The sequence below is a fragment of the Schistocerca piceifrons genome, chromosome 4 (genome assembly GCF_021461385.2).
Source record: "Schistocerca piceifrons isolate TAMUIC-IGC-003096 chromosome 4, iqSchPice1.1, whole genome shotgun sequence".
Classification (NCBI taxonomy): domain Eukaryota; kingdom Metazoa; phylum Arthropoda; class Insecta; order Orthoptera; family Acrididae; genus Schistocerca; species Schistocerca piceifrons.
In genome coordinates, this window is record NC_060141.1 from 45,418,574 (window position 1) to 45,433,838 (window position 15,265).

Below are 15,265 nucleotides of genomic sequence, written 5' to 3' on the forward strand. Positions count from 1 at the left end.
ACCGCGACTCGTTTGCTTCTAGTAACATATACTTTCAAATGTTCGTGGCATTGATTACCACGCATCCTGATATTGCGCTCCATCTTTCGTTTCATCCACCCTGGCTGTCATTCTCTCACTTCCATCATTTTCAGTCAGCGTGCACGTTACTCAAGTAACCGTCCGAGGAAAACCCGTAATCCTGTCACTCGGCTGTGAGCTGAATTCTTGGCATGCTCTCATCTTCAAACTGCCTGGCTCGGTCGACATGTCGAATGCTCACCAGCTCCTATCACGCCGAGAACCGGCTCCTCGTGTCGTCACGATATGCGAAGACTCTCCTCCTCGCCGAACTCAGGCCGCTACCAATGATACAGGTGGGTTTACAGGGCTTTAATGTCCTGTCTCCAGAGAGCGGCTACATTTTTTGTCCAATGTGCTCAGATATAGCACGGAAAGCGTTCCGAATCGACGAACACTACTGTGTGGCATCTGCCATGGTACTATGTGGTTGCGTCCGCCACGGCATGAAAGGCGAAGCACGCGGTCGCCCGCCTTGGGTGCAGGTTTTGCGCGCGGTCCGGCCAAGCCGGCTGTGTCGCGGCGCAGCCGGCACAATGGTTGGGACGGCCGGAAGGCGATAGCGGCGCCTGTCAGCCGCCGAGTAGGCCTCCCGCAGCGCTTCCTCCTCACCTCGCGGGACGCAGAGGCGGTCCGGTCTACCAGACAGGAGGCGGCGGAGCAGGTAGCAGGCGCCGCAGCTGCTGCTTAGCCGCTATCTGCTCCACTGTCCGGCTCAGCCGCCTGTCTCAGGGCTGGAACAACGAAGACGGCAGCGTCTCCAAGCTTATCGTTTAGCATTTCATTCCCCTCTAGACCTGTGCTCTAGTCTTGTGTAGTTCGCGAACGAACTAGTTCGCAAGAGCACTCCCACAGGCGAACTACACAAGTTAGTTCACGGATAACCTCGGTATTTAGTTCGTTCGCTCTTTTCCGAAGACCAACGGACAATAGCGAGACGGAGCGAGAGCCAGCAGTAGGCTTTAAAAAAATCATGGTAGAAATACGTGCCGAAAGAAATGTGACTTTGTCAGAGGTTATTGTGTTTTGTACCCTGCGTAACAATTTTCTGCAGAAGCATGCTTCTAACAATAAAAAAATTGTCGCTGTGCAATCAGTGCTCAATAAAGGCATGGACGACCGTTTTAAAGATTTAGAGAATAACATTCTATACGCTGAGTGTACTATTCTGGATCCCCGATTTAGACAGAGAGGATTTAGAAATCAAAAAGCTTGTGAAGCTACAATACAACGCTTCAAAAATAAAGTTGGCAGAGTGCAGTTACTTCAGAGGGAGAATCGAGATATTTTAGTGGCTGATCCTACTGCTAGCGATCCTTCGGCGGGTCGTTCTAGTAACTGCAGTAATGAAAATAAAAAAGACTCTATATGGGACGAGTATGACCAAGAAATAAGAAAAATCACTAGACCAGATAACCAACTTGCTGCTCGTATTCGCGAACTCGATAAATACCTCAATGAAGGGTATTTAGATCCGCTTGATTGGTGGCAAGAGCGTCGTCAGTTATATCTTCATGTACATGTATGTGTGTTAAAGAGATTTTGCGTAGTAGTGACATCAGTGCCCTGCAAACGCGTTTTTTCGGCGACGGGACAAATCCTTAATGAACGAAGAACACTGTTATCAACGAACAAAGTTTCCAAATTAATGTTTTTACATAATAATATGTAAATTTTTGTATTATTTCACTTGAAAATTAGAAGACATTATTTAAAGAATGATAATGCAAAGCACAAAAAGTTTGCTTTAGAATACGATCTCACTCAGGGGTCATACTTATTTTTTCTATGTCTGTTTGGTAACAAATTATGTTTCTTCTGTTAATGATAAAGGTATTATTGTTTGTGCCATATAGTGCTTAACATTTACCTAAAGCAGAAATATTTTTTGTTGGTTATTTCCAAAACTTTAAAAAAGTCCATTATTTATGAAAGTGTACTTTTATTCACAAAAAAACGCATTTAGCATAACCTATAAGTAATATTCCTACAATGAACTAATAAATAAATATATTTCAAAATTAAAATACTACGAGTGCACTGTATGTTAAGTAAAGTAGTTGACTACCCCATTTTACCCATTTGTGTAAATAACTAGTTTATTTGCCCTTCCGAAGTCTAATTACTCGACATAAAACTTTAATAATACAGGCATTGTCAACACTGGTCATTATTTAAAAGACTAGCATAACGAATAAAAGAGCGTCGGCAGCAGCGGTAGCAATGCGAGCAAACTGTCTTTCTGGAAATCGACATGCGAGCTAACGAACTAGAAGAGCGACTTAGTTCGCGACGGAACCGCGAACTAAACTGAACGATCCCAGTCGCGAACTATTATGCGCAAGACTACTATGCTCACAACCTGACTATAGCGTCGTTTACGATGTTATTATCTACGGAAATGTATCGTCGTTGAAAGATCGTAGTGAGGTGCAGAAGAGCTTGATCAGAAATCTGCTTGGTGTGATAAATCACAGATCTCCTTTAAGATGTATAACTGGAAGTTAGTGCCTGTAACAAACCAACCGAAATTAGTCGATTATCAGATCAGTGAATCCCATCTCAATCCCATCACATTGTTTAAACATTTATAGACAAAACGATATTAAATAGAAAGAAAACATGAAACAGGTACTATGGAAAAGAATGGAAAACTTGAATTAGTTGAAAAGAGTCTCGGAAAAGCAATGTATATCTAATGAGCAATAGCGTGCAAAGCTCTAGTACGACAAATTTTACTGTGTAAATTCAGTGCTTAGAGTCCTTACCAAGTAAGCTTGACAACAGACATCGAAAGAATTCGAGTCGCCGTACTAGTATCGTGACAAATCAGTCTACTCTGTGCCAAACTCTAACATCACTGCATATTGTAAACAAATCCACCGCCACGTTTTGTTGTGTGCAAGTGAAGGCTAATCTCAGGAACTACTGTACGGATTTAACACGTATTTCCCTAACAGACAGATTCACTACCAAGATTTGTGTATATAATTCATAATAACAGTAACGATAAGTAGTTAATATGTGTAGTCTTACCTGTTCCATATTTAATCAGTATTTGAAGTGACATCTCGGGATAATGAAGCGAGGCACGAGCTGTTCTGTTACTGAGGGGGCAATATCTTACCGGGAGAGCAGTAAGATAAACAACTTCTGCAACTGCAGAGAGCAGTGAAGTTTCACCAGAATGTACATAACTCCTAGATATTTCACAATTTTTGTTACAAGGAAATAAAGTACAGATAACGACCCCATATCCCGAAATGTACCGTTTGTTTGTAAAGGAAGATTGAGGGTCGGATCACTTTTAAATCTCCCGCTTCACGGTACGCACAGAAAAGGGCGGTAGATACTGGTCGGGTTTTGGGAAGATTTGCCATCACTCCTTCGGTTACAATGGTTCCAAAATGACGCAACCGCAAATTTTGCATGTGACATCCGAGAACATCAGATCCAAACATGTTCAGGAAGGCGGATAGGTCGAGGTGGACCAACTCATTAGAAAAAACTCAAGTGCCTAATAGAAATTCTTAGATGTCATAGGAGATACTGAATTTGCGAAAGGAGGAAATATAAACACGCAGGAAATGAGAGAGGAGAAAGCGAATACAAACGACTAAAAATGAAACTGACAGGAAGCACAAAACGGCTAAAAAGGAATGCTGAGGAACAAATCGAATACTATGGAAACGTGTAAAACGGGGGAAACATAGAGGCAAGCTATAGGAAAATCAAAAAGGCCTTTGGAGAGAGGAGGAGCACTGTATGAATAACAAGAGCTCGGATGGAAAACCAGTACTAAGGAAAGAAGGGAGAGCTGGGAAGGTGGAGTCAGTGTATAGAGGAGGTACGTAGGGAAATCAACATGGAGGCCAATTTACTTGTATAAAAAGGAAAAAGGATATATATGAAAATCAGATGAGTGGTATGATACTGCAAGAAGAATATGACGGAGCACTGAATGGCCTAGGTCTGAATTGTATCCCTGGAGTAGACGACATTTCTACAGAATTACTGACATGCTTTGGACATACTAGAATGCAGTTATAAGAGTCGAATAGAATGAAAGGAAAGCAGTGATAGTGAAGGGAGCGAGACAGGGTTAGAAGCATCTCCCAGGTGATATTCTGTACTATGAACAAGTAGAAAAGGAAACCAAGGAAATATTTGGAGAAGGAAATAAAGTTTATGGAGAAGATATAAGAATTATCAGTTTTGCCTGTGACACTGTTATTCTGTCAGAGACACCAAAGGTCATGGAGGGATAGTTGAACGAAATGTGCAGTGTGTAGAAAGGAAGACGTAAGTCGAATATCAACGAAACAACAAGGGCAATGGAGTGTAGTGAAATTAAATCAGCTAACGATGAGGGAATTACATTTAGAAATGACACACTAAAACTAGATGTTTTTGTTATTTAGTTAGTAAAATAACTGACGATGGCCGAAGTGGAGGGAATATAGAATGTGGATCAGCAAGACAAGGAATCCCGCCTGGCTAGCCGCGCGGTCTAACGCGCCAACCTGTGGATGGTTTTTAAGGCGGTTTTCGATGTGCCTCGGCGAATGAGGACTGTTTCGCATTATACCGCCTCAGTTACACTATGTCAGCAATTGCTGCACAAACACTGTCTCCACGTACGCGTACACGATACTTACTCTACCACGCAAAATTTTGGGGTTACACTCGTCTCGTACGAGACGTTCCTGGGGCGGGGGGTTCCACTGCGGGCCGAACCGCATAATAACCCTGGGTTCGGTATGGGCTGGCGGTGGGGTGAGTGGACTGCTGTAGCCTATTGTGGAGTTGTGAACCACTGAGGGCTACGGCGGGGACGAAGCCTCTCCGTCGTTTCTAGGTCCCCAGTTCCATACACAATATACAAGTCAAGGAAAGCGTTTCTGAATAAGAGAAACCTGTTAACACCAAATATAAATGTGTTAGGAAGTATTTTCTGAAGGTATTATCCTGGCTTGTAGCCCTGTATCGCAGAGAAACGTGGACGATAAGCGTTTCAGAGAAGAAGATAATAAAAGTTTTTCGGAAGTGGTTCTACATAAGAATGTTAAAGATTAAGCAATTAGATGGCATAACTAACGAGCAGGTACTGAACGGAATACACAAAAGAAATCTGTAGCACAACTTGAGTAGAAGAGGGATCAATTGACAGAATCCATTCTGAGATAACAATAGATATTCAGTTTAAAAATGGAGGGAAGCGTGGGGCGGGAGGAGTTGGCGGTGCGAGGAGTGTAAAAATTGCAGAGGAAGACCCGAAGACGAGTACAGTAATCAAGTTCAAATATATGTGTGTTGCAGTAGTTATTCGGAGAAGAAGAGGCTTGCACACGATAAAATATCGTGGAGAGCTGCATCAGACCAGCCTTCGGACTAAAGGCCAAGGGCACAACAAGAACAACAACCGAGCAAGATTTTGTGACCATTATATGCATCACTTAAGTAACTTGAGACTGTGCTACAGTCAATAATTTTTCGATCGGTGAAAAGGCAAACGTAACAGGGACAATCTCTGATGTTAGTACAAATTTCTTCTCATTACGAACAATAAACAATGAGATGACAAAAGTCGTTGTGTACCTCTTAATATCGTGTCGGACCTTTAACTGACCCGCGTACTGCAGGAACTCGAGGTGGCAAGGGCTCAACAAATGGTTGAAACTCCCCAGCAGAAATATTGAGCCATTCTGACTCTATAATCGTCCATAATGGTAAAGTGTTGGTGGTACATGATTTTGTGCATGAAATGACCTCTAGATTATGTCCTGTAAATATTCTGTAGATGTCATGATGGACGACCTGAATGGCCAAATCATTCGCTCGAAATATCCAGAACGTTCTCCAAATCAATCGTGAACAATTTTGATGTCGTGACATGGTGCATTGTCATCCATAAAAATTCCATCGTTGTTTGGGAACATGAAGTCAACGGATGGCGGTAAATGGTCTGCAAGTGGCTGAATTTAAGCATTACCAGTCAGTGATTGGTTCAGTTGAACCAGAGGGCCGCTTTCATTCTATGTCAAAACAGCCCACACCATTATGGAACCACCACCGCTGGACCTTCGTGACCTCTTCTGGCGGAGTTTAGCTTTTTACCGGCTTGGATTGTGTCTTGTTGACAACTTGTGTTCATGGCTTCATCGGTCCTGCGTCAAACTCGAACCGTACCCATCAGCTCTTAGCAACGGGAATTCGATACTCATGTGATGAGACCACGGTTTTCCAGCCGGCTAGGGTCTGATCGAGATGGTCAGGAGCCCAGGAGAGGTGCTGCAGGCCACATCGTGCTATTAGCAAGGGCACTCGCATGGGTCGTCTGCTGCCATAGTCCGTAACGCCAAATTTTGACTTGCTGTCCTAAGGGATGCGGTTATTTCACGCAGTGTTGCTTGTCTATTAGCACTGACAACTCTGTACAAGCAACACTGCTCCTGCGGAATATTGTACTCCCTAACGATTTCCGATATGGAATGCCTCATGAGTCAAGCTCCAATTACCATTCCGCGCTCAAAGTCTCTGAGTTCCTATTGTGCGGCCACAATCACGTCGGTCGGAAACCTTCTCATATGAATCAGCCGAGTACAAATGACTGCTCCGCCAATGAACTGCCCTTTCACACCTCGCGTATGTGATACTACCATTATATAGCTACCCCGTGATTTCTGTCAGATCAGTATATGATGGCTTGCCGACTGTATGTATAAATTTCAGTCCAAAAGGTTTCGACATTGGATTAAAAAAAATCAGAGAAACGTTAAGGTCGTAGTCTTAATGCTTCAGACGTTCCTTATTGGCTCCCCCCAACTCGAGTACAGGGAACGGAACGTTCATAGAACCTTGTGAAAAAGTCAGATAAGTCCCTTTTTAGCGATGTGCTGCAACTTGCACGTCACATTCCCTTGAACGTCGGTTATGTCGTCGAAGCTTTGACCCTTCGTGTGTCTTGTACATTGTCGTTTTGTGATAGATACTAGTAACACCAAGTCTCGTCACCCATGACAATTTTTTGAGGAAGAGAATCATTCGCATTTTGCATTTCAGTCAAGTCAATCGCGGCGGGAGTCCATTTGTCGTTTTTAGGAAGTCAAGGTGTGCGGGATAAACTTGGCACACATATTTGACGTCTTCTTAATACTCTGCAGAATGTCCTGAACACGTAATTTAGAAATGTTGCTCCATTGCTATTTGTCACACTACTCTTCCCACGTCCGCTGTTCAACACTGTCTGCTCACAACTGTCTGGTCGAATGGTGGATCTGTTGTTTAGAGTTGTTCGTTCAAGGTGACACTGCAGTTACTGCACTGACAAGAACATCACGGCTACTCATTATCACATGTTTCGCTCAGACTTACGTTACATGCAGGGCTTTGCCAGAAATGTAAGTGCCGGCCGCTGTGACCGAGCGGTTCTAGACGCTTCAGTCCGGAACCGCGCTGCTGCTACAGTCTCAGGTTCGAATCCTGTCTCTGGCATAGATGCGTGTGATGTCCTTAGGTTAGTTTAAGTAGTTCTAAGTCTAGGAAACTGATGTCCTCAGATGTTAAGTCTCGTGGTGCTTAGAGCCATCTGAACCACATTTTTAAAATGTAAGTAACGGGAGTGAGACCTCAATATGGCTAACCATTTGGAAAAAAAAATAGCTTTTATGCAGTGGGACGGGCGACACATGAATCATGGACATTAACGTAGATTCCAGGTAGTTGTTGGCACAGTGCGAAAGAACAGGTCGGTAGTGCGAATGTCGCGCGACCGAGCCCCCATTCGGTAACATTTTCTTTTCCTTTCAGTTTTACATTAGTTACACTGGAAGGGAACCGAGATAAAGTACTGAATTTATTATTATCAGAAAAAAACATGAAAACAAAAGGCAAGGAAAATTTGGGACTCAAATAAATTTCCAAGAAATGGTTGTAATTATAACGTGCTCGAGAACTGTCAATCTAAATACTGTGTTTAACGTGACGTTAAATTATGGCCAACAGTCTATATACGTCTACAAGAGAGAACTGGCTGATCAAGACAGAGGATTCAAAAAACGGCTGATGAGCAGGTGGCAAAATGTAGGAATGACGTTACTACCTCATCAAGATCTGGGCAACTTAGAACAGCCTCATAAAAGAAAACGTTTTCGCTGATGTGATCAGGCGCTAAGTGCAGAAGAACAAATTTCTTCTGTAAAATATTGACTTGTGAAGAGGACAAACAAATCTTCACTTATACGACAAGAGTTTTCAAGATAAAGAAGGATTGCGTCGTGCAGTATTAAAGTGGTTCCCCGAAAATCCACACTCCTCTAGTGTAATCCTTTGACGTCATCGGGAATACTGCATCAAAATACATTGCATTTTACATCACCCGTTTTTCTCGCCAATATTTGGTGAGATGATGCGTTGAGCAAGCCTGGTTTGCTGCCAAACTGTAAGACGAGAGCAAGCCTTAAAAGAACTTAGACGAGGTTTATTTTCCTATAGAAGCTTCAAAAGAACGTATAACTGTAGAAATGTTGTCTTTACAACAATTGATCCCCTGTGTTTGCGATTAATATCACCTCAGAACGTAGAGGGGGACCGAACCATGGGGCCGAACAGGATGGTAAGAAGCCACAGTAGAAAAAATTGTCTTTGATTGTTGCGCCAGTAACGTGTTTGTATTTGTTTTTCGAGTACGTACTGCTGTATTAGAACTCTTTATCTGCAAATTAAGCGAAAACGCTTTCTCTGCTAATGTCCTCTATTTTAAAATCTCTAAGCACATCGTAGGCCCTTTATTCTCAAGCGTTTAGGAGATATTTTATTTTTCAAAGTGTCTTGTGTGCTTTGAACTGTACGTAACTTCACAGATGGGGACTGCTTTCTGCTCCTGGTATGGTATCATTCTTCCCTAGCATTTACTTCTTATTGTTCATATTTGATATCACACCTCTATGATACATTCCTATATATTCAAGTTTCCAATACTAGTGTTAATTCTTCTTTTCTCGTAGATGGTTTAAAGTTACGAACGCAGAACTAGGTGGTCTACAGAAAACATGGAAGAAGGAGTGACAGCTGCTGTGAAAAAGAAATAGAACTTAGGAAAGCCAGTATTGAGTTCACCGTTCCTTAAACAATTCCTCAGGCAGCAGTTCAGAACGGACTTCAAAGCGAGACTTTTCAAATTGACACATCAAAGGAAAACTTTTGTCGTGTTTTCTGAAATAATTACTTAAAAGCCATGGACGGCAGATTGTTTACATTGACAATGAAGGAATTAAGAGCATTAGCTTTTCAGTTAGCAGAGAAAAGCATATTGAAGCCACCATTTAATAAAGAATTCGATGACTCAGTTTCTTTCGAGCTATCTAATAATCCGTCGTATGTGAACTCGTATGCTTGTTTTGTTTTTGTAGATTTTAAAACTATGATTAGATATTAAATTTAAACTTGTAATGAAATGTGAATTAAAGATAGCGTTAACACTACATTAGAACTGTGAACTTGGTTCCATTCTGAACCTGGCACAATTGACCAACTGACTGACTTTTTAAATTTTTTACAGTTCTCGCCTGGAGCCTTTACATCTGATTTATTTGTTTCACTTTCTAAAGCATATGTTACATGACACAGTAATTTTCTTAACTTTTGCTTTGCCATTTTAACTGAAGTGCGGTAATTTTAATGCCAGCGATACCATCCTGCCCCGGGTCCCCTATATTCTCAACTGTAAAACAATAAAAGTATCTAATTTTATAAACAATGTTCTCATGTACGCCTTGCAGTCCCCTCATGGAAAAATTTATTTACGATCCCAAATTATACTTCGTCTTTCTTTTCACCTCTTTTATCAAAATAGTAATGAATGGAGTATGCTGAGCATTATTCTGGTTTATTTGCAGGCTAAATAACCGAAAAATCGAAAATAAAAGAAATTTTAAAAAATGCTTTCCCACTTGGTGCTCTGTCCCATGACCCTCGGATTACCGTTGTGTACTCTGTCCACGGTGCCAACGGCTGCCTTGAAACGATTTTAACAAAAATGATTCGTGCTTTCCCGATCACCGCCAGAACTGCTATGATTTCTAAGCGCTTGGCACATGTTGGTCAATTTCTAACAGGCCGAGGTCTATACCTGGGTGATGAAGGCTAGGTACGTTCTCTTTGTGAGCTGGCTTATGTGCGAGGAATACAATCACCATCGAAACGTTCTAGACGAACAGTGTAGAAGCAGATTTAGACATTTCTGATTATAACATGACTGTATTACCTGAGCGGACAACGATTTTGGTACCGTGCAGGAAAAAGGTAGCTAAATTTAATGACTTCACAAAATAAATCCTTCAAAGTATTACAAATGTAATACACTAGTTTTCATGAAATGAGTACATATCACACAAATAACGATACTTCAAAAATTTCTGCATCACATAAAATAAAACATTGAACTTCTTGACAGAAGAACACCATTTGTCTGACAGCCGCACGAACCTTATGCCTTAGCTTACACAAGCCGTTTTCCTTTCGACTCATCTGTCCTCACTTTTCTAACATCAGATTTACCCTGCCAGCACTTCCTTCCAACGTTCCAGTCTGCCAAAATAAAGTTATCAGAGCGTCCCGTGAGGCACGTGTGGATGGAACATCCACAACAACGCGCCACCAGAGGCTGGGTTCCATGCTCGTGTGGAAGTCTGCGCGCAGCTTTCACCTGTCAGAAAGTTTCGTAGCAGCGGGCAGAGTGGAAACGTCTTTCACGATGGAACTTGTTGGTTGTAGAATTCATGTTTATAAGACACGACAACGTACATCCACTTGCAAGATTTTAGCTCTAAAGTGCAGGCAGTGTTCTGGACTAATATTAATATTTCTTTATACAGATGACATTACTCTAGCTTTTGTGCACTTTTGCTGAAATGTTAATCATTTGAATATCCGACCTTGCAGTATCTTCAATATCAGTTTCTGATATCTTGTGTGCAGCCTTCATGCAGAGGATATGGACATAACATTGAAGGCATTTGAGAATTTTCTTCTCAATACAGCACTGAATTTTCCAATAAACTTAGTCCTTTTTTTTTCTTTCTGTTCTGTCAATAATTTCAACTGTTGATATCCCAATTTTATATCTGAATCTTTTGAACTGGTGATACTTGAGTTGTGTTTACTGAGTTTCCTGTCATCTATAATAACGTATTGCTTCATTTCTCATGTTACCAACCCGTTGTGCTGAGTTGTGTTTACTGAGTTTCCTGTCTTCTATAATAGCGTATTGCTTCATTTCTCATGTTACCAACCTGTGGTCAGTAGAGATTTTGTACCGTTTTGAGACTGGCATACCGTGCACAGTTTGTATGTTGTTAAACGTAACATTGTCTTATTTTTAGCTCCATTCAGTCCACCCCACGTGCATTTTCTCTCTGGATGTCGTGTGAATAATAGAAAACAACTGGTCCTTCTTAGCAAATTCCTCTAAATTTATGTCTTCCTTGCTATTGAATCCAAGTTCTCTAGTAAAGTGTCAGCTTTTATTTGGTCACTTCTTGTACGTCAGTAAGTTCATTACAATTTATGTGACTTATTTTAAACTAACTTTTCAGTGAGCTAGAGACATGAAATGTTAAAGATAGCTCAGAACTGGATGACACTGCACTATCAACTTGTTACCGTGTCAGTCTGTTAGTTAGCAGTGGAAGTTCGTAACAACTGACATCTATGCTAACCTACACAACCAGCATGTTGCGCAGGTAGTATAGGAACGTGTTTCAAGGGGTATATGTGCAGATGGGCATGGCTGAGCTGAGAAAGGAGGGAGGAGGAGATAGGTACTGACATGATGATGAGATGGACTGAGAGGGGGGCTTGAGGATATGGGCAGATAGAGGTTGGAGAAGGCAATGCTCACAGAGAGGGGGTGGAGGAAATGATGACAAACAGAGGGGGAGGCAGAAGAGACCAGAGAGAGTGGAAGATGAGATGGACAGAGGCAGAGAAGTAGATAGATAGAGCGAACAGTGAGAGATGAACATAGGGGGAAGATAGAAAGAAACAGTAGGAAAGGGAGGTGGTCAGAGAGAGGGGCAGGAGGAGGCACTGGACAAAGAGAGAGTGGGTAGGTTGAGATGAACAGAGGGAGGTGGGGTTGGAAACAGATCAACAGAGAGACAGATGTGGAACGCCAGAGACAGGGGATAGGAGGAGATGCACAGTCAGAGGGGTGAGGAGGAAGACAGAGAGAAAGGAGAGGAGAAGATGGACAGAGATAATGAAGAAGGAGGTGGACAGAGAGATGGGGAGGAGAAGATAGGACAGGAGATGAACAGAGAGAGAGAGTGAGGGAGACGGTCAGAGAGAGGGGAGGAGGTGGCAGACTAAGAAACTGGGGCCAAGAGGAGTAGAGAGTGTGGGAGGAGAAGTTAGATGGAGAGAGTGTGCAGAAGAAGTAGGGTGGGGAAGGTGGAGATGTGTGCATTAAATGTGATTTACACATGCAAGGGTCAAGTTTCGAGTGGCTAAATGGCTCTGAGCACTATGGGACTTAACATCTGTGGTCATCAGTCCCCTAGAACTTAGAACTACTTAAACCTAACTAACCTAAGGACATCACACACATCCATGCCTGAGGCAGGATTCGAACCTGCAACCGTAGCAGTCCCGCGGTTCCGGACTGAGCGCCTAGAACCGCTAGACCACCGCGGCCGGCAAGTTTCGAGTGTAAAGCTAGTATTTTGAAATAAGAAAATTGTAAAATATCATATAAACTTAATTTTGTTTGCTTCATTATTTTATTTTTTAGAAAAATAAAAATTAAACAGATTGATACATTGTTACACTAGCATGGAGGTGTAGTACTATTCCATTTGGGATATTATCAGTTGAATTGACGAAAATATATCTGAAATTTATACATTTCTATTATAATGACTTCATTATGCTCACAATGTAATGAATATTTTCACACATGCAAGACTAACAGCATAAAATAATTATTTATGTAAACATAAATTTTTGATATACCACATTATTAAAACGTACTAAAAAGTATGAAATATTTTTCCTAGCCCCATGCAGACTTATACCCCGTACAGATTGCCCTGAAAATTAGAGATTGTAAATTTTTTAATAGCCATGAAAATATCTCTAAGATTTAAGATGAAGAACATGGGGGGCATGCAGTACATAACTCAAGTATGAATACTTCATCTCCTTACTATTACTATCTACTGCATGCATCCCACATTCCTTATTTTAAATCTAACAAGTACTTTCTAGCCTACTAAACATTCACAAATCGCAAATATAGAAGACTATTTGTATGCAGTTATGAATCTGAATAGGTCTAGGAGAAGTTATTTGAAACCTTTTATTTCGATTTAGGAATGTGATATATTAATCTCTTTTTAATTTATTAACGCTGTCCCAAACATTACAGTATCCACATAATAAGCAGAGCGGTCAGCGTGGCTGACAGTCAATCAAAGGACCTCACTTCGTGGGATGATTGGAACAGGGTCTAGTTAGCCTTTTGACGCCAGTTGAGGAGCTACATCACCGCGTAGTAGCGGCACCTGTTCTGCTAATGGCCCGAGGCATGGTGTGTTGATCCCATCCTTCCATACCGCCTCCACCTGATGCTGTTGGATGACACAACCGGAATGTGGTTTCTTTCCTTCGTTTACAATTTTACACTACTACGTAAAGGCAAGAATTATTTTTGCGTAATTGTTCCTGCAAATGCTCATAAATACGTTTTATTTCTTCATCACAGTACGAAATTCTAGGGGAATGAAGTAGTGCTATTTACAAAGGGTAGCTTCGTTTAATTTCAGTTCTAGTCTTTTTCCCTAAAAACTCTTCAGTATAAACGAAACAATCCCACGTGTAATTGCCTTGTTAATTATAAAATCTCCTCTCGAGTACCCGTTTTGGTTGATACGTCCATAGTAACACGATATTACGTCATCATTTTCCCTTCTTCCAGTAACCTTAACGTAGGTATTCCAGCTTAGACTATACACACCTGTGGCAGTTTTAGGTGTACTGCTGTTTATAGAGACAAAACGGCCGCAATGAAGCTAAGCCCGATGGTAATGACGCCTGAAGACGTTGTAAGTGACATGGATAGTGGTAGTTGTCACGGAGAACGTTGCACGCCGTCCTACGGCTTACCATATGCTGATAGCTGACTTGACTCTAGCTAATACACGGTTCATATTCTATAGTGATTGGCACTTGTTCTATCAAGATCAGTGTACCTTCCGGATGCACCTGCAGTTCATGGTTGCCCATCCTTGTAAATGAGTCTGTCTCACACAGACGACGAAACACTGTTTCAAACAGTTTATGGAGCAGTTACTAAAGGGCGGTACGGTCATGCAACAACCTGCACATTGCCATTTGCCTGGCCTTATGTGAAGACCACGTCTGTTTGTTCTTAGCTGGTGTACGGGAACATCATGTCTCAGCGCTGCATGACCCAAGATAGTTCGTCGCCGTCGTGGACAACATTACTGACATGTTGAGTGTGGACCTAAAAAACTAGTGCAGTCTCAGCATTCCCGCTTGTCTGGTTTCTTATGACGTGTGATATCACTCAGTGAAACCTACAATACCAAAGATCATTTATGTCTGTCGTCATGTGGGTGTGCTGCCCTTGGAATGCACCTCTGATCATGTGTCCACATATTCTTTCATACTTCTTATCCTCTGAGGGATCGTCTACTGCAGTTTGTCCTCATTTAGTAAAATCCCAGTTTATATACGAAATTTAGACTACAATATGTTTCTTATAACTGTAATACATAGGCCAGAATGCAGCACCAAACATTTCGTTGGGTTTCGAGTGGTGAAGAGGACGAGGTAGGTATGAATTTGTGGACATCGCCTAATATCACCTACATCACAAAAACATGATTGTGAAAAATCTTTTGAGAACGTTCCTGGCGAATCTCCCACTCTGGAATGATCTGCGCCTATGCAGTATTTCAGTTATGTTAGTGCAGATACATGACCAGATGCTTAAAATGTACTCACTTAAGTACGTTAGTTGTATTTCTTCTGTATCTAAGAGCCTTCCCAAACACACACACGTCAAATGATCTACCAGCTGACGTTTTCAGTATGGTCGTAAATGCGCTACTGGGTGGACTATGCCTTTCAATATAGGCTAACTCTTCTGCATCCATGCGTCCATACTTCAATACCCGAACTG